Raw genomic sequence first — 24,921 nt, 5'->3', positions numbered from 1 at the left:
GCCAGTGACTATGCATGGAGATTACTCAAAGCAGCCCCTGTGATGAAGGAGGGAGACTGGAGGAATAGTGGGTTTGGGAAGGGGTTGGTAACAGTGCCTAGGGGTAGGGGAGGATGAGAGAGTGCATCGTCAATGAACCCAATGTTTTAATCCACAGCCTGGAAGGACTGTGCCACCAAGCCAGATACTGTGAAATCTCAAAGAACACGCATGCGCGCACAGACAAATAGATAGATGTCTGTACAATATTGAGTTAACTTTTCGTAGTTTACTTGTTGTGGGTGTGAATGTACTGAGATGTAAAATAGCAGACATTTAGCTAGGCTGACATTTATGAAGGACTGGTGGGCTGTGATTTTGCTGCTTACAGTTGTGATTTCTGACTCCCAACTATCCATGTGTGGGTTTCTCTAAAATAGCAACTCATACATCAATGGCAAGAAATAGACTGTTCAGTATGATGTGGGAATATTGACCAGGAAAATCAGATAGCAATGCTGTCACATTTGACTTAAGACTACGTTATGAATCTAATGTTTCAGGCTCCACCCATTCTCAGTTACACACTAGTTTTACACAGTGTATATGTGCAATCATTAGAAAAATATAACCTAGCAACTGAATGTCAGTTGAGGTCTGTTTTGGGTTAAAGGGATTTTCCTTCTGAAGACTTCAACCCTCTTTAGATATCCCCTAAAGGCCCTTTGACTTGTTGGACTCGTTGACCATTTACTTGCAGGTGGAATGTTTAACTACTGCAAATGTTTCCTACTCACCTCTGTTGCTATGCCTAGCATCTGTAGCTCCCACCAGTTACTTTATACAGAAACACACTCACATACACATGACCAGCTGAGAATATTACTCATTTCCATCAGCTTCACTACACATAACATTTGTTTTCTTATTGTGCAATGCTTTTCCAGAAGAGCTTGGGCTAAACTACAAAATAAGAACATTTAATGGTTTGGAATTGGACACGGCAGTTTGATTTCAAAAAGCCCCTTTTACATTACGGGAAAATCAGCCTGAATTCCAAATCCAATTGAATTAATCCTTGTATTTTCTTATTGAATTTAAGAAAAATGTGCTTGGTGCCAGCTCTGGTATGTAGGCCAGTGTATTAGTGGGCAGAGTAAAGCCTGCTGCTATGATACAGGCTGCAGTGCTACTGGTCTGCCAGCCAGAAGACAGTGCTGCCTGGAGTCCAGTTGAATGACCCTCAGCCTGCCCACCCAGCTTTAAAGAGGATGAGGAGGTCAGAGAAAACAGACTGCGAGAGAGAGAGAGAGAGAGAGAGAGAGAGAGCGAGAGAGAGAGAGCAAGAGAGCAAGAGAGGGGGAGATGGAAAGTGAGAGAGAGAGAGAGAGACTGCGAGAGAGAGATACAGAGGGAATAAAAGAGAAAGAAGAGAGAGAGAGAGAGAGAGGGGGAGATGGAAAGTGAGAGAGAGAGAGAATTGAAGAGAAAAAGCAGTGGAAGAGAAGTCATTCATCTGACATGGTGCCACCAGGAGTTGGTATTTGGCTGGCTACAAGTAATTAGAATACATTTCCCCATTGAGTTTATCACATTATTGAAACCTTCCATTGACAGATCATTCTGGTTTTCTCATCATAAGACTTCTGTATGTCCCCTACTGCTTTGAGAGGGAGGCCATTAATCTACACAGTGAAACCAGGGGCTGGAGGGGTGAGGTCACGGACATGGACCAACCAATGAGAGTTCCTCTCTGTCTCACATTGCAGAGCCCTTGGCTATCACTAAATCACCGCCCTCAGTCAAGATGACTTCTCGTGGGCCCTAAGGCCCTCTGCTGTGCCGACACCTCCAGGGAGAGCGTGAGGAAAGCTTTGGACTATGTACAGACTCAGTGAGCATAGCCTTGCTATTGAGATAGCCAGGTCTGCCTATGGTGGCCTCTCAAGAGAAGGCAGGCTATGTGCACAATGCCCACAAAATGAGGTGAAACTGAGCTGCACTTCCTAACCTCCTGACAAATGTGTGACCATATTAGAGACACATATTTCCCTCAGATTACACAGACCAACAAAGATTTTGAAAATAAACATTTTGATTAACTCCCATATCTATTGGGTGGATTACCAGTGTTGTCACAAGAATATGTCAACCAGTGAAGAACAAACACCACTGTAAATACAACCAATATTTATGTTGATTTATTTTCCCTTTGGTACTTTAACTATTTGCACATCGTTTTAACACTGTACATAGCCATACAATTACATTTGAATTGTCTCTATTCCTCCAAAGTGTGTCATGTTTACTGTTAATATTTTATTGTTTATTTCACTTTTGTTCATTATCTATTTCACTTGCTTTGGCAATGTAAACATATGGTTGCCATGCCAATAAAGCCATTTGAATTGAATTGATAGTATACCTGGCATTAATGTGCCCTTTGATCAGAGCTATATTAGTATTCGGCTGGCCTGACCAAGCCTGGTCCCTCTGTGTCCCCTAAGGCCACGGACCTGATCAGCCCACTGTTTCATCTCACCTTAAACTCTATTGATTCCTCCTAAAACGCAGAGCCTTTAGTCTTTCATGTGGACATAGGGGAGGACGTCCATTTCCTTGACCATTTCCAATCAATACATTGGAAAAGGCTGGGAAAAGTATTAACTGAGAGAGCAGCTTCAGTCTCTTAAAAAAAAATGTGAAAATGGACAGATGATCACGAGAAATGGTTAGATATATCTAAAAATAAAAACAAGCAGTATAAGATGTCTCCCAAATTGGAAAAGATGATGACATAGCAGAAACCGGAGTGTTGCACAAAAAGCTTGAACAACACATGAACCCTGCCATCTGAGACACATTTAGTATGTGCAAATTATTACATATTTCTCAAAAATAATATTTGAGAAGTCTTTAATCTGTTGATGCAAGTTTACTCCTATTGAATGTTATATTCTAAACATAGGTAAGCAAAGTATAGTATAGTGAAGAAGCCCAAACCCAGGGGATGCCACCCCCTCTGAGCACCCCCCACGTCAGCCACCCTGATAGCCCTGTCATGACGTGGCCCTCTTTGGAGATAGCGAGTACCATCCTCCTCTCTCTCTCACCACCTCTCTCTCTTCCCCCTACACGCAGGCTCTGTTATGCAGGTCATACATTCCTAGAGGAGTCTCTCCTCATGACCAGACAGTATAGAGAGAAAGTTTCACAGGAGAACAAAGGAAACTCTTCCGCATCACAGAACTTGAGAACTGAACAATGTCTGTCCATGTTTTGGAGAATGTGTACACGGTCGGGGGAGAATCCAGCTAGGACCGGTCCATTTCGTTTAATGTTTGTGAAACTCATGAGAGACAATACAGCCACATTACCATAACTCTGTTTATACAAGAGTCTCAGTTGTGAGGCTTGCATCGAATTGTTGTGTAAAATGAATGACTAAAGATGAAACTTTGTGAAATTATGTAATGTGATTTTAAACTGTTTAATTAAGGAAACTCCAACTCCCTTTGGAGTTTAACTAAGTCATAGGCCCGCCCCATGAGCACAGACATTGATCTAGTGTCATGGGACAGCTCTTTCCTACTGTTCTGGATATAACCCCCACCTTGGGAATTTCCCTTGAGACCAGCTTACCTCGATTACCGAGAGGGCTAAGGTTTGAGTAGAGACCATGCATTCCTCGTTTCTGAATTCTTAACCATACCACGTGGTTAAAATCTGAGACTATCGATCCGACAGAATAAGAGCTACTCTTCGATACTAATTACTAGTCTGCAGCTAGAAATTATGTACCTGTGAATGAGAGGACCGACAACCGCCGAAACATCTATTTTATAAGGACATTTCTGAATGGGACTCTGAAGTACCCATTCTAACCACGAAGACAGGCTGATGAACTTCCAACAGAAAGGACTATTCCAACAGAGATCACTACGACACCTTGAGAGTAAATATATATATTGTTTGCAATTATTCCAGAATGAGTGAGCGTTCATGTGCGAAGGATTAGCATTTCAATTATTATAATTATCAACCGTGTAGTGTCTTTTGTCTTTCGCGCCCTTCTCAGTCCCTTTGTCTACCAAGCTGCCATTCCAGTTTAGGGCACATCCCCTATCATTTCCTTGTAACCATATCTACTTTGTTTGTTTGTTTTTGCATTTCTATGATTATTTAGTTAGTTAATAAATAAATGATTGAGACAATTGATGTATGGATGATTCATAGTGAAGACTGGGTTCGTGCAGATAACCAACAATTTACAACGTTTGGAATGAGAATAACGTGAGGTAAAGAATAATTAATTAATTAGAAGACTAATTGATCAGATATGGTCCCCCGACTTCCTAGTTAATTACATTTACATGATTAGAATAATCACGTAATAATAATTACAGAGAATTGATTTGATAAAATAACAGTCTTCATTTTAATGATGCCAAAGACACGACAGCCCCCTGACAACCCCTCCTCCCACACCCACTGAGGACAAACACAAACCACAGATTGTACTCCTTACGAACTATATAGAAGAAAATAATATTTTTCCCAAACACACAGTGTCTAAACTCTGGTGTCCAAACACCCAGCGCACCCTAGACCTTCTGTCTGAGGACCAACTAGGGATACCACGTAATGCACACAGGCACAAACAACTTGAGAGCACAGCTGAAAACGGGGGCCACAGAACTCAAGGGAATGATTGAAAAAGCTTGTTCTACTTTCCCCAACACACAAGTGGTTATCTCCACCCTGCTACCATGAAAATACTTCCACCCTGCTACCATGAAAAGACTTCCACCCTGCTACCATACAGCAGGTAAACACAAGTATTTCCTGTGACAGTGCCTCAAAACCAAATGTTTACCTGGCCCACCACTCCACTCTGGACTAGAACAGCCTCTATGACCAGGTCCACCTCTACAAGGCAGCAGTGCCCACCACTCCACCCTGGACTTGAACAGCCATTACGACCAGGTCCACCTATACAAGGCAGCAGTGCCCACCTTCGCCAGCACCCTAAAGGACATCGCTCTCAACCGCAGCCCCAACACCACACACAGGAGCAACAGATAAACAGACACCGCGCCCAGACTAGCAAGACACTCTCCCAGACCTACGGGACCCTCCCCGGACCTACATATAGAGGACCCAAAGCGAGCGGACCTACCTACATCTAGACCACAGCACCACATCCACATACCAACCAATCAATACCCCCCCAAACCAACCATACCCACACCCCATATAGGCCCCCTCAGATCAGACCTATGCCGCTCGTGCCCACCCCATTCCCCCCACTCCCATGAAGAGGGCCTCAACATGAAAGTCACACATACGATCAGGCAGTGAGCAGACAAACAGGCCCAACCCCCACTTTTATACTAGCCCAAGCCAATGGCATGTACCAGATGCTCAGCAGGCTCTGCTTACACTTACTGGTCTGAGGCCAAACCACACGACTAACATTATTGGACACTTTATGGACTGCAACGCCTTCACTATCTCATCCTGGAATATCCAAGGCCTGAGGTAATCTGCCTTTGGCCTAAAGAGCAGGATCCTGGACATCAAAGAAATCAGAAATACAGACATTGTCATCCTACAAGAAACATGGTATAGAGGAGATGGACCCACTAGTTGCCCTCTAGGTTAAAGAGAGCCGGTAGTCCCATTCACCAAACTACCAGGTGTGAAACAGGGAAGGGACTCAGGTGGTATGCTAATTTGGTATATAGCAGACCTAACTCACTATTAAATTAATCAAAACAGGAACATTTTACATTTGGTTAGAAATTCTCAGAGAAAAATGTCCTCCTGTGTGCTACCTATATCCCCACACTAGAATCCCCATACTTTGCCTAGTTAAATAAAAGGTTACATTTAAAATATATATAATAATAATAATAATAATAATAATAATAATAATAATAATAATGAAGACAGCTTCTCCATCCTGGAGGGGGGAATCAATAATTTCCAGACCCAGGGACATGTACTAGTCTGTGCGACCTAAATGCCAGAACTGGACAAGAACCTGACACCCTCAGCACACAAGGGGACAAACACCTACCTGAAGGTGACAGCATTCCCTCCTCTATATGCCCCAATAAGCACAACTACGACAACATAATCAACAAAAACAGGTCATAACTCCTGCAGCCCTGTCGCATGCTGGGTATGGTCAATGGTAGGCTTCGAGGGGACTCCTACGGTAAGTACACCTATAGCTCATCTCTTGGCAGTAGTACTGTAGACTACTTCATCACTGTCCTCAACACACTTTCAAAGCGTTCATAGTGAGCCCACCGACACCCCTATCAGATCACAGCAAAATCATGGTCTACTTGAACAGAGCAATACTCAATCATGAGGCATCAAAGCCAAAGGAACTAAATAATATTAAGAAAGGAAGGAAAATAGTGTGGAAACCTACCAAAAAACAATTAGGTAACAACTAATTCAATCCTTTTTAGATAACTTCCTGGACAAAATGTTTCACTGTAATAGTGAAGGTGTAAACCTAAATATATTTGACCTTTCAGCTTCCCTATCAAATAAAAAAAATGTGACTGACCCAAACTTAAGGAAAGCTTTGACTATGTATGGACTCAGTGAGCATTGCCTTGCTATTGAGAAAGGCCGCTGTAGGCAGACCTGGCTCTCAAGAGAAGACTGTATAATATGTGCACACTGCCCACAAAATGAGGTGGAAACTGAGCTGCACTTCCTAACCTCCTGCCAAATGTGTGACCATATTAGAGACACATATTTTCCTCAGATTATACAGACCCAAAGAATTGAAAACAAACCCAATTTTGATAAACTCCCATATCTATTGGGTGAATTACCAGTGTGCCATCACAGCAGTGAGATGTGTGATAACTCTTACCACAAAAGGGCAACCAGTGAAGAACAAACACCATTGTAAATACAACCCATATTTAAGTTGATTTATTTTCCCTTTTGTACAGAGAAACCAACCAAGCAGAAATTCCATAACAAGCCCCTTCACACTCCCAGCATTCTCAGCTGCAAATTACCGTTTTAGAGCAGAGGGGTGAAATGTGGCACCCCCTTGGCTGGCAAGCTGGGTAAACTTTATAGATCCTGTGTCGAACCACAAACACATCTCTTAAACTTGGGGAAGCCCTCATGTGCTCAAAAACTCAGCACAAAACAACCAGTATGGCTGGTGGCATTGTCATGCTGGAGGGTCATGTCAGGATGAGCCTGCAGGAAGGGTGCCACATGAGGAAGGAGGATGTCTTCCCTGTAACGCACCGCGTTGAGATTGCCTGCAATGACAACAAGCTCAGTCCGATGATGCTGTGACACACCGCCCCAGACCATGATGGACCTCCACCTCGATCCCAATCCAGAGTACAGGCCTCAGTGTAATGCTCATTCCTTCAACGATAAACGCAAATCAGACCATCACCCTTGGTGAGACAAAACTGCAACTCGTCAGTGAAGAGCACTTTTTGCCAGTCCTGTCTAGTCCAGCGACGGTGGGTTTGTGCCCATAGGCGACGTTGTTGCCGGTGATGTCTGGTGAGGATCTGCCTTACAATAGGCCTACAAGCCCTCAGTTCAGCCTCTCTTAGCCCATTGTGGACAGTCTGAGCACTGATGGAGGTATTGTGCGTTCCTGGTGTAACTCGGGGAGTTGTTGTTGCCATCCTGTACCTGTCGCGTAGGTGTGATGTTCGGATGTACCGATCCTGTGCAGGTGTTGTTAACATGTGGTCTGCCACTGCGAGGATGATCAGCTGTCCGTCCTGTCTCCCTGTCTTAGGCGTCTCACAGTACAGACATTGCAATTTAATGCCCTAGCCACATCTGCAGTCCTCATGCCTCCTTACAGCATGCCTAAGGCATGTTCACGCAGATGAGCAGGGACCCTGGGCATCTTTCTTTTGGTGTTTTTCAGGGTCAGTAGAAAGGCCTCTTTAGTGTCCTAAGTCTTCATAACTGTGACCTTAATTGCCTACCGTTTGTAAGATGTTAGTGTCTTAAATCTCACTAGGGTATGTGGGACGTTAGCTTCCCACCTGGCCAACATCCAGTGAAATTGCAGAGAGCGCCAAATTCAAATACAGAAATACTCATTATAAAAATTCAGAAAACATACAAGTATTTTACATTAAGATTATGTTCTTGTGAATTCAACCACGGTGTCAGATTTCAAAAATGCTTTACGGCGAAAGCATACCTTACGTTTATTTGAGAACATCGCCCAGCAGACAAATCATTACAAACAGTAACCAGCCAAATAGAAGAGTTACACAAGTCAGAAATAGAGATAAAATTAATCCCTTACCTTTGATGATCTTCACATGGTTGCACTCAGAAGACATTCATTTACTCAATAAATGTTTGTTTTGTTTGATATATCCAAAAACCTCAGTTTTGTTTGCGCGCTTTCTTCAGTAATCCACAGGCTCAAACGCAGTCACAACAGGCAGACAAAAATATCCAAATTGTATCCGTAAAGTTCATAGAAACATGTCAAACGGTGTTTATATTCAGTTCACAGGTTGTTTTTAGACTAAATAATCGATAATATGTAAACCGGACAATAACGTCATCAATATAAAAGGTAAACAAGAAAGGCACTCTCTCGGTCGTGCGCATGAAAGAGCTCTGTGACACTGCAGGATCCACTCATTCAAACTGCTCTTACTCCCTAATTTTTCAGAATACAAGCCTGAAACTATTTCTAAAGACTGTTGACATCTAGTGGAAGGCATAGGAACTGCAATTTGAGTCCTAAATCAATGGATACTGTAATGGCATTGAATAGAAAACTACAACAACAAAATAATCCTACTTTCTGGATGGATTTTTCTCAGGTTTTCACCTGCCAAATCAGTTCTGTTATACACACAGACATGATTTTAACAGTTTTGGAAACTTGAGTATTTTCCATCCAAATCTACCAATTATATGCGTATCCTATCTTCTGGGCCTGAGAAGCAGGCAGTTTAATATGAGCATGCTTTTCATCCAAAATTCCCCCTACCCTATAGAGAAGTTTAATGATTAATGATTAATGATGAGAATTACAGGCCTCTCTCATCTTTTTAAGTGGGAGAACTTGCACAATTGGTGGCTGACTAAATACTTTTTTGCCCCACTGTATGTGTGGCAATACTTTGGAACAGCTTTCCAAAGTTAAAATCGCTTTGTGCTGGTTTTTACAATCTTTTATGTACAACATTTTTTTTTATTTTTTAAATTTGTTATTATTTTAATTATTTTAAAAATTTGCTCAGAAAACTTAGGGGGCCAAATAAATTCATCCATGGCCACCAGTTGGAGCTGGTGTAGTACGTGTTGGCAGAGTTTGCAAAACAAATGCCCCCCCCAACTGATACAAACCAACATGATATCATTATGTCAGGTAGGCCTACTTTGTAATCAACATTTAATTGGGAAGTTTTTTGCGGAAAGCCTTTAGAAATGTTAATTCAAACAGAGCATGATGACTGAAATGCGCATCGCACTTAGCTTACTAACCAAGACTCCGGACCAAACCTTTCAATACCTGGTTTACATACCCATTGTTGCCTTAGTTAGCATTTACTGGTAGATGTCATAAGTTGAAACGTATTTCCTGAGGTGTTTCCACCACATCTGGTGTCCCTGTGGTGGGTGGGACCAGACCACAGTCCACGGTTCAGCCAAACAGCCCAGAGATCAGGGACATACTGTAACTACAGCACAACACACACCCAGAGCGACAGTCACTGTTGGGTGACGGGTGTAGGCTGGGTTTAGAAAGAGAAAGTCCTATCCCACAGCTATAGGGGTAGGGGGATGCAAAGAGATACATCATACTGTGCATCAACTACATTACATTTGAGTCATTTAGCAGACATTCTTATCCAGAGCGACTTACAGTAGTGAGTGCATACATTTGTGTACTATTTCGCAATGATACTATTTTGTACTGATTGTACATACGAATTGCACAGATACAAAAAAAGTTGTCCTCCATAGAATAGGGACGTTGGCGGGTTAAAGAAAATCAACAAAATACAGGGAGAGAAAGCAGAAGTGTGGATATGAGACTAAGGGGCTGGGCTTTCCTGTGACCCACATCAAGGTCAGGTATTTCTGCTGTGTCCTTGAGAAAAGCTCTCAACCTCCGCCACCTCAGAATGTATCCAACTGAATAGATAAGGCCACCTAAAGCACTACATCAATTATAATGTACCATAACAACCAAGCAAATGGCAACGGACTAGTCTCAGATGGGGAAATTATGATAAACAGCCCATAATCAGTCTAATAAAACAGGGCAAGAATCAGAATGTGACGGGATCGATGCAGTGTGGTACGGACTAAGGGAGAGTAATTAGGTGGTGACTCATTCTGTGTCTCAGTGGTGATTCATTCGGTGTCTCTTTCATTGTCTGATCCCTGTATCACACTGAGAGGCAGCTAATTGCCTGGAGGTGACATTAACACCCAGTAGTGACTCACCACTGTCACTGTGTCCTGCCTGTCCTCCCATTTGAAGGCTCTCTCTCTGTGACAGGGACATACACAGCAGCTTGACAGGGACAGCTTTTACTGTACCAGTGTCACACCACACAAATGTGATGAGAAAGGACTGAGAACATTACAATGAACTTTAGAGAACAAAAAGTCAGCAGCACCAAAGGGATGGTGTGGATGGTAGTGTGTGTTTTTTTGTTCTTACTTAGAAGAGGAGGCTTTGGCTGTGTGATACAATAATACAAAACACACCCATGTTGTAGCATCTTTGTTTAATGTGGAATGTGACAGATTTGGGTTATGTGAGATGTGGGGGAGGTGTTTGTGTAATGTGTGTGTGTGAGAGAGAGAGAGAATAGAGCAGATGATTATACAACATGACAAAGCTTGGAACATGATTTAAGGCGAGGCATCACATTAACGTGGTTCCAGCTCAGTGTCCTTCATTAGGAAGGGAATAGTTCTGTCCTCAGACCAGCAGGGAACCACACAGCTCTGACACTGGGGACAGGCATAATCACCTGCAAATGGAAGACCGATGGGGCACATTTTCGATGGGGCACATTTTCAACATATTGACTTGTAGCCAAACAGAATCACGCTGTGCTATTGCTGTCTCTTAGGGGGCTCAGCCATTGTGTACTGCTGGTTGCACATGATTGATTTCTTTGCTGTGGCACACCAAAAGGTTCCCCCAACCGCTTACGAAGTGATTCACAAACAGATAGAGAGGTTACTGGGTACATTTGTCTGTGTTTGCGTGTAGGGGGAAAGATGGTTTTGCGGTCGAAGCAATTCATTAATAGCATAAATGTGTTTTCTATTTTCTCTGCGTGTTTGTGGGCGGAACAATTTTCAGCCACATGCAGTGCTGTCGGTGGGGGGTGGGGGGCGTCCATCGATGACATCAGAGGTCAGGCAGGAAGGAATTTTAAAGACCAACACTCAAAACCAAACCCAACCCACACTCCCTATTGCCCCCCTCCCATCTCCATGGCAAAACAAATATTTTACCTCCCGACACGCAGTCACACACACCTAAACCAATGTGCAGGAAGTCTCTCCCGCTGTTGATTTCTTTCGACCACCACAACGGCAGAGGGGTGTTTCAGAGAGCGACAAGTTTGAGGTCATTGTCCAGATTCAAAGGAAGGCCTCTCTTTACATGCTGTTTTATAACGCAGACACAGACAGACACCACAGGGTCGTCGTGGCTACAGTCACCATGGGGTCAGAGATGGGGGAGAGGAAAAGCTATTTTTCCCCACACACTAACATTGAACCAGAGCAAACAGTGGACTCTCCCTGGGACCCGATGTAAAGGAAAGGCAGTTACTACTTCACAGCTTCATGACACCTCATATTTCTTAGTGCTGGCTGATGTGGAAGTTTGAAATAAATGCAATTTGCAATACAACATTAGAAACATTTTAAGTAATGATATTGGCAGTTTCCCTATTTTATGTTTTTCAGGCTGTGAGAATTTCCAGGGGTGTTGTTCAGCTGTGTAATGTGTTTTTCCCAAATACAACATACAGTAAGAGATCAAATAATGGGGCTCAATCTGGCAAACACACACACATGCAGCACACACACCAAGTAGACACACACAAACAAGCACAAATCCACACACACACACACACACACACACACACACACACACACACACAGTTCTGAAAGTAATCAGAATTCTCCCTAAACAGATCCAGTTCTTCCAATTAGGCTGCTTGCAGGTCTGTGGGCCCCTCTGGAGCCCCAGTGAAGCGTGGAACATTAATAATGGGTCTGGAGACAGGCCTTATCACTAGCGCTGCAGCTCCAGCCAACCTCAATTACCTCATAAATGCTTAGCAAGTCCAGCAAAACAATACCGCAGGGGCGAGCAAGGCCACACATGTACACACACACACACACACACCTCCCAAAAACAACAGTTTCAGCACTATTCACTAATAGGCTTTTAATACTCCGGTTGGGAAGTTCAGATCAAAGATACTTTGAGTTATGAGACTGATTGAGAATTCTAAATATAAAGAATAGGAACATAGACAGGATATTATACTGCAATATAACAAACACATCAAGTGTGGAAATATGAGCAAATATGTGGCAAATTATGGTGGAATTGCTTTAGTGAGAAGACGAGGGATTGGGGTTGTAATTAATGTGTGTACATGCATCTGCTGTGTACTGTATGTGCATTTTTGTCTGTGTGTGTGTATACTCTGCCCTGTTATTTATTTCACACTGGACCCTCTAGTGTTTGATGGACAGGCAGTCTTCCCACGAGTGTGTGGACTGTGGAGGAGTGTTGAGCTCAGACACATTATAATTATCCTCAGCCTCACCAGTTCTTAACACGGTCATACAAACATTGACCTTTACAATACCAGCCATCTCTCACTTCTTTCTTTCTTGGTCCATCTCTCTTTTTCTACGGTATGCACTGTTTCTTTCACTTTATGTCAGTCTCTTTCTTGGTTTCTATATGCTTCCCCCTTTCCCTACATCTCTCTCGTTTGTTTTTCTCTCTCCCCCCATTTCTCCCTCTCAACACACGGAAACATACATCAACCACACACTGTATGCATCCTCCATTACCCAGCCAGTATCTTAGGCCGATCTGGCACTCTGTGTAACGTAGCAACATGTTGGGCTAAAGACAGAGGTTCAAGTGTGTAATAACCTTCCCCTGCATTCCACCCTTCTGTCCTAAACTCCGCCCACTCAGGATTTGGGAAAACAATTAGGAGGAGAGACAGATCACAGACTTCTGGAAATGACTCCATGAAACCATTTTCCTTGTCCCCGAAGTGGAGAGGAGAGGGGAAATGGAGAGCGAGAGAGAGACTGCTGAATGCTAAAGGCTGAGTTCACCAGGCTGGAGTTTGTTTGTGTTGCTCTACTTCAGGGATGGGCAATGGGTGACCATGTAGCCCCCTTTTGTAGGAACTCAGTCAGGGTCTCAACTTACTGTTGAGAGTTAGAATAGTATCAAATATATATTTATGTTTTATTGTCAAATACACTGTATCGATGCAGTGAATAGGGCCCCCAAAAGGCCAGGGCAGCTCTGTGTGGCTGTGGGTACTGTGAACCCTCATGATGACTTCAGATTTCTTGTGGCCCCTACCCCCATCAAAGTTGCCTATCCCTGGTCTACTTCATGGTGAGTCAAAGCACATATACCCCCATCATCTCTACACTCTTAGAAAAAGGTTCTGCGGCTGTCCCCATAGGATAACCCTTTTTGGTTCCACGTAGTACCTTTTTGGTTCCAGGTAGAACTATTTTGGGTTCCATGTAGAACCCTCTGTGGAAAGGGTTCTACATGGAATCCAAAAGGGTTCTACCTGGGACCAAAAGGGTTCTACCTGGAACCAAAAGGGGTTCGTTAAAGGGTTCTCCTATGGGGACAGCTGAAGAATCCTTTCTGGTTCTAGATAGCACTTTTCTTTTCTATGAGTGTACCGCCATCACCACTACAACCTCCATCACGATAAGGCAGGTCATAGCCTGGTTCTGCTGGGCCTCGGCTACACGGGGCTGGCTGTGCTGGGCTAGAGACACTCCCTAGAGATATTTGAACACAGACCCATATTGAACATGCTACGAAAGAACACATAGTCAATCTACAGTACTGGATCCCTCGCACAGTCACATAGATTTACTAACTTGCCATCGCTAAACATGGCAAGTTAGAGTAAAACTGTTTTACCCACACTGTACTATCAGAACGAAATAACTCAAATAACTAAAAAGTAGAGTGTTTCTGAGTGTATCCATACTATAACAGGTCTGCTCCTATGGGCTTCAAATGGATGAAGGTCAGGGAAAGTCACATACTGGGGGCTGCTTTTAGTGCTCTCTTGTGCATACGGGGAAATTAGGTTATTCCTCAGCAGGAACAAACTCATATGCAGGTGCCCTACAGGGAACAGGGAAGCCTATGGGAATGCCTTATGCATGTATTGTATGTGTGTTTACAACTATATGCCAAGAGTGGTTAGCATTCTGGGTGAGGACCACTTTATACCCTGAGTCCCTCCCTTATATCTCTTAGAGGGGTGCAGTGGCATGGCGGGTGGGTGGCTAGGTGGTTGATGAGGTGGCAGGGTGAGAGAGATCCTGAATCGTGCACCAGCTAGGCATGTAGGAGTGGGCATGGCCTGGACTGCCTGCTCCATATGGTCTTTACATTAGTGGCACACTGGGAAAACTCAGACCAACACTGCACACTCCTCACTAATGTATGTAGGACACACAAAAAAACACATACAGATGTAGGATCTTAATTTGAGCTAGTTTGCTGCAGCAGGAAAATAATCCTGCAGCAACAGAACATGTGAATTATTATGTGGATTATAACTAATGGACATTTTTTGTAGGGGCTGATACAGTTTTTGTTATGGCAAATCAAGTCTGAAATTTTAAAGTGGAAATTACAAACTTTAGAAGCCTTTTTAAACATCTAATACATTACAAGTTTGCATTTCCTTCTGTGTAGAAAAATTCTCAGCAAAAGAGTGATCAAATTAAGATCCTATATCTGAATGCACATGTATACATATGTGTACTGTTAACACACACACACACATTATCCTTGTGCTACTTTCCAGTGAAAGTTCCTCCCCTCCCCTTTTCCACTGGGATGAATGTGAGAAAGCCTCGGTCCACACAGTCACTGCAAACCTAACCTTTCCTCCCTCTAAATCAAATCAAATCAAAATGTATTTTCCACGTACACAGTTTAGCAGATGTTATAGCGGGTGCAGCGAAATGCTTGTTACTAGCTCCTAACAATGCAGTAAAACGTCAAACAAATACACACATAAAAATAAATAAAAGAACATCAGGACAAATCCAATGAACAACCCAAATAGCACTACACAACCACTATAAAAGTTCCTCTGACTCAAACATGTTCAGGCCTTCTATGGAATAGATGACAGAATGAGATTATGTTAAAGGAAAGGCTACAACAACAGGATGTATGAAGACAGAGACGCTTTGTGTCAATCAAGTGACACGTGCAGGCTAAGAGACAGATCCCATGTAACAGCAGCCACACACACCTCCTGCAGCTCCTCCTCCTAAGGAAGGCAGAGGGCCATGTCTCCGAACACGTCAGTGCTGTGTTAGCCTCGGGACCTGGGTCCAAATAGGCCACTTAATTAACAAACACTCCACCCATCCCATCACACACCCCCTGGCCCAAACCGTACTGATTGACACTGGCATATGGAATTCACAGGAGGGATCTATTTCTGGGGCTAGGTGTTGACACTAAGGGTTACACCTTCACTAGCCAAACGGCCACACCTCAGGTGCCGGAGAAAGGTTTGCTTTGGCTGCTGCGTGAGGTTTTCATGCTTTAATCTCATAGAACGCTGCTGACTCTCTGTCTCTTCATCTTTCATGATATTATCTAACATCTGGTCTTTTAAAAAATTATCTTGCTTCTTTTCTCTTTATTTCTTCCCTCTCCCTCTCTCAATCCCTCTCTTTCAGTCTCTCTCTTTCTCAATCCCTCTCTCCCATACACACTGTTGTTATTTCACTGTCATCTTACAAAAATGCCTTACTAACGTTTTTTGCACACTTAAGATTCACTGTTACACATCTTGAGGACTAACAGAATAACATCTCAGTGAGAAAGTGCCACAACAAGCCACAGAAGACCCCCCCATTGTTTCCTCCAGAGAGGTATTGACATGTGTTCTCTTCCATCATTCCCTTTGAGAGAACCACACTGCCTTCGACATCACAGCCCTGTCTGGGGTTGCAAAGGTACTACTCAGAAATTGTTCTGCCATTTCCTGGTAAAATTCTAATAGTTATCCTAATTTCAGTTTATGTGACAAAACAAGCAAGTAGTGTAGAGAATCATTGAACCATCTAAACCACTGTGAAATACATTTTCCATAATGAAATATGTTGTATTTTCAGCTGTTTGAAGCTGGCTTAGAAAACAAAGTAAAAGAAGCAAAAACTTAAGCACGGGAAGCATAGAAATAGTGCACATAGAATAGATCTACAGCTTCTTAGACTTGCTTTCAATAAGAATGACAAATCTATAACTCAAATTTTGATGTGAATTTTGTCAGGTCATCTAAAAAGTTATATTGCAGCTTTAAAAAAAGTATTCATTGTCCATTGGTTTAGTAGATCTGGTTCTAGAGAAAATAGCCCAATTAATGAAAGAAGTATCTAATCAAGAATTACATTATTTTCAATTACTTCTGTAACTCGTCCAACTAATTACTTTTTTTCACAAATGCCACCAGTTTGACGCCAAAACACTGACTACAAATACATATTGACATAGCAAAAACAATATAAAGGATATTCATGCTGAAACCCTCATATTAAACACCAAAGGTATTCAATTAGTATATCATTTTATACAGCTTTTTCATTCCATTTTTTATTTTAAAATCATCTTATTTAATTATTTAATATATTTTACATGTGATAAGGCCAGAGATAATTACATACACCTGTGATAATCTAAGGTACACTAGATGTTTTGTGATAGATTACATAAAATCCTTGAAAGATACCAGAATTCTGGTAGTTTACTGGTAAACTTTGAAAGTTTCCAGTAAAATACCCTCCCTTTGCAACCCTAGCTCTGTCACACTGAACAATGGCCTGCGCAATGTAACCCACCCTGCCAGGGCCAGGTAGGACTAACCCTGTATATATGGAGAGAATCAGAGCACACTTTATGCAGATGAGAGCGATGTGTGTTTCTCCATGGCATGATAGAGCGAGGCCTGCTCTGTGCCAAGGCTGCAGTTTTCTCCAGCCAGAGGGAGACGAGCACAGATACATCATTATGGCCTCATTTATCACCCATGGGACATCTTGGCAGGGCTCCTCACTCCCACTCTCTCTCTCCTTTTCTACTTACCTCCCTCCCTAAATCTTTGTCCCTCTTTCTGTCTTCTCCCTCTCATACTTAACTCCCTATTTCTCCCCTTTATTAATGTAGTTACTTCCCTCCTATCTATCCGGTCTTTTGGCTGTGGGGACGGAAGGTAGACTAGCGGTTAGGTTAGGTGTTGGGTCAGTAACCGAAAGGTCGCTGGTTTGAATCCCCGAGCCGGCAAGGTGTAAAAATCTGTTCTTCTGCCCTTGAGCAAGGCAGTTAACCCCCAACAACAACTGCTTCCTGGGTGCCAATGACATGGATGTTAAGGCAGCCTCCCACACCATTCTGATTCAGGGGGGTTGGGTTAAATATGTAAGACACATTTTGGTTGAATGCATTCAGTTGTGCAACTGACTAACAACCTCCTATCCCTCTTTCTGTCTCTAAATGCCTCTCCTAGCTCCCACCACCGTTCCTCCTCTCTGGTAACCCAATAACCTTCAACCTGTCAGGCTGTTTTCACTCCAGCACTCCCCCTTTCCTCCTCCTCCTGCTGCTCTCCGTGCCAGTGGGTGCCCTCTGCACTCTGCTTGCCTCATCTGTCCTCTGTGAGCATCGCGTGACAATTGGGAAATATGGGGATTCACTGATGCATGTTCAGTGTGTGTGTGTGTATTGGAAGCCTGAGGGTGGTATCATTGGCACCTAATGACGTCCACAGCCTCATGGGTCCTGTGGGTGGCACGTGGGAGAGGGGTGGGGAGCACAATGAGCATCAACAGCACCTGGTGGGTGGCACTCTGAAGTCTGTGCTTTTTGAAGCGGCTATGATTTTCAATGTGTAATTTGAGTGTGACTTAAGTCTTTTAGTGATTGGACAATGCAGGGCTGGATTGTTTACCTATTTTTTTCAAGGGTAAAAATATTTGAGGCTGTATATATATATATATATATACATACATACACACACACACCTTACGGAACGTTGCACACTGAAGACATCTGCAATGCAGTCAGTGCACAGAGACCTGGGTGTCTACAGAGCCCCAAGTTCTGCCTCCATATAAACCAACCGTCTCATAAAAACCCTGCCTCCCACCCACACCTTTACCCTCCCCCCAGAGCCCTGCCTGTGAGCTTTGGGACCACAGGGGTGGCGACCACCACTACCTGCAATAACATATGGATGGCATTCTGTCCAATTAGGGCTCAGTTGCTGTAGATGAACATCATTAGTCCCTCTGGTCCTGTATTTAACTTAGGGAAGCTTGACATTATAAACAGGAGATAAAAGGAGAAAGTATAATGACCGTAATGAGCCTGGGTCTGCTGTGATGATGCTTCTCCTAAGAGACAGATGCAACTTCCCAGGATCCGTAGCAGCAGAGTTAAATGCCCAGGGGTTGCTACTCCACAGTGCTGTCATAAAGTGTGTTGTGGCGTGGCTGATCGCAATTTGACCTTCTGGTAAAGAAGCAAGCCCCACTTAACGGGACTTCTGACTTCATGGCATGCTATTTTCCTCCCTCCTCTCAACAGAGCCCTGACCCACTGCTCTTTGGCATGTGGTGTGTGCTATATAGAAACCTTTAAAACAGCCATGTCTGATGTGTGTTGTCAGACAACTAAGCCAATGGGAGAAAATCAATAGAACTCCTTTACATTCTCTGAAGACAGAAAATACAACTTCTTTACACATTTGTTCCCGAATGAAACCAAGTCATTCTCTCTTTCTGACACTGGTCACACTGACAGTTATTTTGTAAACTTGGATTGCATCTCCGCAGTCCCACAGCTCTAGCTAGCTAACCACCACCATGTCCCAGGCCAGATAGGGAAAGGAAGATATACGCCATGCCTTTGGGATTTGCTCAATGTGACCTGACATATGACACAACAACATTAACACATGACCCCAGGACTCATTTGCCCAAAGCACTCTGCTAAAGCAGGCCTGTCAGTCTGACAAATGAGCACCAATCATCCAGTCCAGGTTATAGGCCAATCTGTGTGGAATCAAGACAGAAATAGGAAATGCAGATGCTTGAAATATTCTAGGAGCAGAATCATAACCACCAAACTGTTCATGTAGTCTACTTTCCAGTGTAAACTGGTGAGCGCTAGGAGTGGTGTGCTTGGCAACTAGTATTCTGTCCCCTAAGCAAACATGAAGGAAACACAAAGAAATGGTTTGGGAGTTAAGCCCAATTAACAGAGCTTGAGTACAATGGCTCAGCTGTGTGTCTCATCTTTTCATTAACTCAAGCAGAGAGATCTGAGGCTGCTCTCTCTCCAAAGAAACTCCAATTTCGCCTTTCAGGTGTAATGAACCCACGGTTAGGAGTAAGACCTTACCACTTTAACGATTTACAAACCACTTTCACCAGAATGTAAAGAGATGGCTGATGGAGATAGTTAAATATCTGCATCATCTAAGGCTTCTTCAATGACTGATTATCTACACTATAGCTCAGACAAAGAGAGATCAGTTGTGGGTGTGTGCGGCAATGCGTGAGTTTTTGAGTGAGTGAGTCTGTGCGTGCCTGCATATGCGTGAGCAATGCAGTCTATCAACTAACAGTCTATCTAAGTCACAATAGACTGACGTGACCATCCTCTGTAGAAAAGGCAGCACTGGCAGATTTCAGTTTCATCTCTGTCAGCACAACTATAAAAAAGTTTCAGTCAACAAGGTAGAAGCGGAGGGGATGAAGGTCTTGCGTTCTAAGCCAACTATCTCACATTTACATTCCCCCAGGGGGAAATCTGCTAAGACTATTCTGTATGAAAGAAGCCAGCAGAGAAAGCCCTATTGTAATGTCATTCGAGCTAGTTGGATTTGACATGATTTCCATTAGATTTTATGATAATGTGTTTAATTCTATGAAACATAGTCTGGTTTAGCGAGGAAACAATCTGAAAATGAGAGGACTGGGTGAGTAGAGGGAATAGAAAAATGTGTTCTGGTTAGATCCATGACAGAGAGATGAGAGAGGAGAGCAGTGGTTAGGCTGGCACATAGACAGAGGGTCTCACTCTCTTTATCCCTCTTCTTTCTCTCCCACTTTTCCTTCTGTGTCTCCACTCCTTTCCCCTCAATCTGGCCTCGTCGTTTCAGTATCCCTTCTCCCCCCCCCACTCAGCCCTCTCTCTCTCTGCACCTCACTCTTATCCCTCTCATTCAGCACCTCCCTTGTCCTCCCCCACCCCATACCCCCACCCTCCCTAAATATTTCTCTCTCCCTCACTCCCCCTCTTCCACCCTCTCAAATCAAATTCAGGCTGCTTTATCCTCTCTCCCCTCTCTAGAGTTGTTGAAGGAAGGCCTTGTGTTTGACAGACAGGTCCAGAGTGCAGTCACCTTCCTGGCCTGTGCTATCAGATGGCAGGCTTGGAAGTACTGAGTGGCAAGCTGGTTATTCAGCCCGCTTTCTTGGCTCTCTGGCAGATTCAAGTGTGGTGGGTGTCGAGCCTAACACTGGAGACAAAGATACGATTGGCTTAGCACACAAAGAAAATCGAATAAAAATTATGCTGGACATGTGTAATATAAACATACTAAATGTCACTCAGATGCAATTATTTGAAATTCCGTGTATAGATGGAATGAATTTGTTCATGTTGATGTTGGCGCGCGCTTCTCTATTTTCCCCAGTTACAAGCTGTAGGCCTACACTGTGACATCACTACAGAGGCAGTCTGCATTGTGAGCTCACTGAGGGGTTCCCAGCTCTGTTTCCATATCAATGTCGCTCATGTCGCCCTTGTTCAAACTCTTGTCAGTGGACAGTTGACTGGCGTGATATTTGGTTATGTTGTTTTACTAGAACAGGAGGAGCTACAACAGTAACAGACTAAAGATGGATGATTGGCAGCATTAAACCAAAGTGTCTGAGATTAAATATGATTCAAGATTAAATCTCCCCGCTGGTTTGGCTCGTGGCGAGTTGTGCCCGGGACATTGATCAGTAAAACAGCATTAGAGCAGGAAATGGGGCTGGCAGCACACCCACTCTTTAAATCAATGGGCACACCTACCACCTGGAGAGCCTCTAAAGATCAACACACCACATCCATCCAGCCCATTGTCTTTCACTCTCTCTCCCTCCTTTAATCTTCCCCTCCTCTGCGCTCAGCAAAGCCCTCTTCCTGGGGGTATTGTATTGAAAGGAGGCTGTTTGTCCTGGGTCTGTGTGGATTGATGCAGTCAGCACTAGCCTTCAGTGTGTAGCTCTAAGTAAAGGTTCAAATGGCCAGTTGGAACCCAAAATGGGATTAACTTTCCAAGATTCTTATCTAGCTGACAGTTTTACATCTGCCCCTGTTGATACCACTTTCAATCAAAATATCTGTTCTATTTTTCCTGGTTTAACCACTGGCTCTAAATCAGTCAACATGGAGGCCATTTTAGGGACAGAAAGGGCGTGTTCAGGAAGCCACAGCCTGTTATGTGTCAAACCCTATTCTTCTCCCTACTAGGCCTGTGCCAGCCACTTACACCCGGGGGCCATAAACATTGAGTGCAGGCACATCTATGTGGAATGTACCTCGCGATTTATAGACACTCACACGAACAATAAAGACGGCAAACCCAGCAGTGTATAGCTCAGATATAAACTGTACTTTAACTTGTCATATCTGACATGATTTGAAGCATAACACACACCAAAAGCCTTTGATATAAATGCCTAGACTACCCTGATATTCACAGCCAACTACACACAACCTTAACGTACAACCCTAATACACTCACACACCTTGTTGCTGAGACAATAGTATGCTCACTGTCCCTGCTATAGTCCCATATAAGTGGAGTTAAAAATAAAAGAGGAAGGTATGTCACACAGCTGTGAGATGCAGGGAGATTTGTGTGCTGTCAGTCCACTTAAATCACAACAGCTGAGATGACAGGAGACTGCTTTTACACTGCCTTTTCCCTTCTCTCTCCCTCTCTTTTTCTCTTTCTTCCTGCTGTTTCCTCCTTTTTTCTGTCTCCCTCTTTTTACTGTACTCACCCTTTCACTATTTTTCATCGCTCACTCCAAAGATAAAGCTACCCACTCCCAACACCTTACCTGGCAGGCTCTACAGAGCCTAAGAGAACGGAAGGACATGCTTCAAAAGATGTTGACATCACAAATGTCACAAGCCTTTCATACATTACTAACACACACACACACACACACAATCTGAATCCCACAAAATCTCATGACAACAAAAGGCTTATAGAGACACAGAAATGTATTTCCAAATAACCTAAAATACCAGTTGTGTACACATTTGCCTAAAGAAACACAAGTCAGTCAATCACTAAAGGTATTAGACATAACAGAGAGAAAAGCTAGGAAACTAACATGAGTGTATCCAGGCAGAGATTCCATGGCTGTCAGTTTGTGTGTGTGTGAAATGGCATGTTTGCTACAGAGTTGAATTAATATGTAAAAGTTACTCACCACTTCCCCTCCAGCTGGCTGAGCAGTGTAGGGACTGGGAATCATACAGTCAAACGACAGAGGCTCTCAGAGGATAATCACTGCAGCACGATAGACTGAAAACACTTGCAATGTTTATGTAATTGAAAAAGTCTGTTCCTCTCTCAGATGATCAACCAGGAGAGAAGGGTGAGAGAGAGAGAGACTGACATGGAGATGATTGCCTTGAGTGTGTTGCTGATCTGAAGGGGAAGACTGCACTAGACTGCAACCAGTGGATCAACCATATGGGTGCATGGAGTGGGAGAAGGAGGGACAGAGAGAGGGAAAGAGCTGCTCACCAGAGGAATGTGATCAGGGATGATCACCAAGCTAGGAGCTGAGCAGGCAGGCTCCTTAGCCAAGACCCCCAGTTGGCATGGAGGTTAGATTGCCACAGTGGAAAGCTAGGGAAAAAGAGGACTAATCAACATGTTGTGCCATATAAAAAGGACAGTAGAAGGTTAACTTCAGGTTTCATTGTGGTATGTTACTCTCCTCTACCTACTGAAAAGACTGAGTGAAGAAACTGGGTACAGCTACTGCCGGCATCTTTTCACTATAATCCACCTCTACTTCCACACATCTGTCTGCACAGTGCTGAACTGGATGGAAACATCTGCTATAATACTTTCTGTAGAGCCAGATCTTATGTGATGTGCAGCTAGTAACGCTCTATTGGTTTAACTACAGAGAGCTACAGTTGAAGTCGGACGTTTACATACACTTAGGTTGGAGTCATAACTAGTTTTTCAACCACTCCACAAATTTCTTGTTAACAAACTATAGTTTTTCCAAGTCGGTTAGGACATCTACATTCTGCATGAGACAAGTCATTTTTCCAACAATCGTTTACAGACAGATTATTTCACTTATAATTCACTGTATCACAATTCCAGTGGGTCAGAAGTTTACATACACTAAGTTGACTGTGCCTTTAAACAGATTGGAAAATTCCAGAAAATTATGTCATAGCTTTAGAAGCTTCTGATAAGCTAATTGACATAATTTGAGCCAATTGGAGGTGTACCTGTGGATGTATTTCAAGGGCTACCTTCAAACTCAGTGCCTCTGCTTGACATCATGGGAAAATCTAAAGAAATCAGCCAAGACCTCACAAAAAAATTGTAGACCTCCACAAGTCTGGTTCATCCTTGGGAGCAATTTCCAAACGCCTGAAGGTACCACGTTCATCTGTACAAACAATAGTATGCAAGTATAAACCATGGCCGCCATACCGTGGCCGCCATACCGCTCAGGAAGGAGATGCGTTCTGTCTTCTAGAGATGAACGTACTTCTTGCACCATCAATCCCAGAACAACAGCAAAGGACATTGTGAAGATGCTGGAGGAAACAGGTATAAAAGTATCTATATCCACAGTAAAACAAGTCCTGTATCACTATAACCTGAACGGCCGCTCAGCAAAGAGGAAGCCACTGCTCCAAAACTGCCATAAAAAAGCCAGAATATGGTTTGCAACTGCACATGGGGACAAAGATAGTACTTTTTGGAGAAAATGTCCTCTGGTCTGAGGAAACAAAAACAGAACTGTTTGCCCACAATGACCATCGTTATGTTTGGAGGAAAAAGGGGGATGCTTGCAAGCCGAAGAACACCATCCCAACTGTGAAGCACTGGGGTGGCAGCATCATGTTGTGGGGGTGCTTTGCTGCAGGAGGGACTGGTGCACTTCACAAAATAGATGGCAGCATGAGGAAGGAAAATTATGTGGATATATTGAAGCAACATCTCAAGACATCAGTCAGGAAGTTAAAGCTTGGTCAAAAATGGGTCTTCCAAATGGACAATGACCCCAATCATACTTCCAAAGTTGTGGCAAAATGGCTTAAGGACAACAAAGTTAAGCTATTGGAGTGGCCATCACAAAGCCCTGACCTCAATCCGAAAGAACATTTGTGGGCAGAACTGAAAAAGCGTGTGTGAGCAAGGACGCATACAAACCTGACTCCGTTGCACCAGCTCTGTCAGGAGAAATGGGCCAAAATTCACCCAACTTATTATAGGAAGCTTGTGGAAGGCTACCCGGAATGTTTGACCCAAGTTAAACAATCCCCAT

At 43.4% G+C, this 24,921-nt stretch overlaps 1 protein-coding gene across 2 annotated transcripts in view; it reads right to left on the bottom strand.

The window, feature by feature from the left end:
- The window catches only part of LOC112219113 (prickle-like protein 2), a 107,477-nt gene that overhangs the window by 33,896 nt on the left and 48,660 nt on the right, over positions 1-24,921 (bottom strand). Inside the window, exon 1 of one of the 2 annotated variants that reach the window (XM_024380341.2) lies at positions 22,825-23,074. The exons of the other annotated variant lie outside the window; for it this stretch is intronic. The gene's annotated coding sequence lies outside the window, so the exon portion shown is untranslated. Of the gene's footprint in view, positions 1-22,824; positions 23,075-24,921 lie in introns of those variants that run through there. 2 annotated transcript variants of the gene reach the window in all.

This window comes from Oncorhynchus tshawytscha, linkage group LG02, assembly GCF_018296145.1.
Source record: "Oncorhynchus tshawytscha isolate Ot180627B linkage group LG02, Otsh_v2.0, whole genome shotgun sequence".
Taxonomy (NCBI): domain Eukaryota; kingdom Metazoa; phylum Chordata; class Actinopteri; order Salmoniformes; family Salmonidae; genus Oncorhynchus; species Oncorhynchus tshawytscha.
This window is presented reverse-complemented; position numbering and strand designations above follow the sequence as displayed.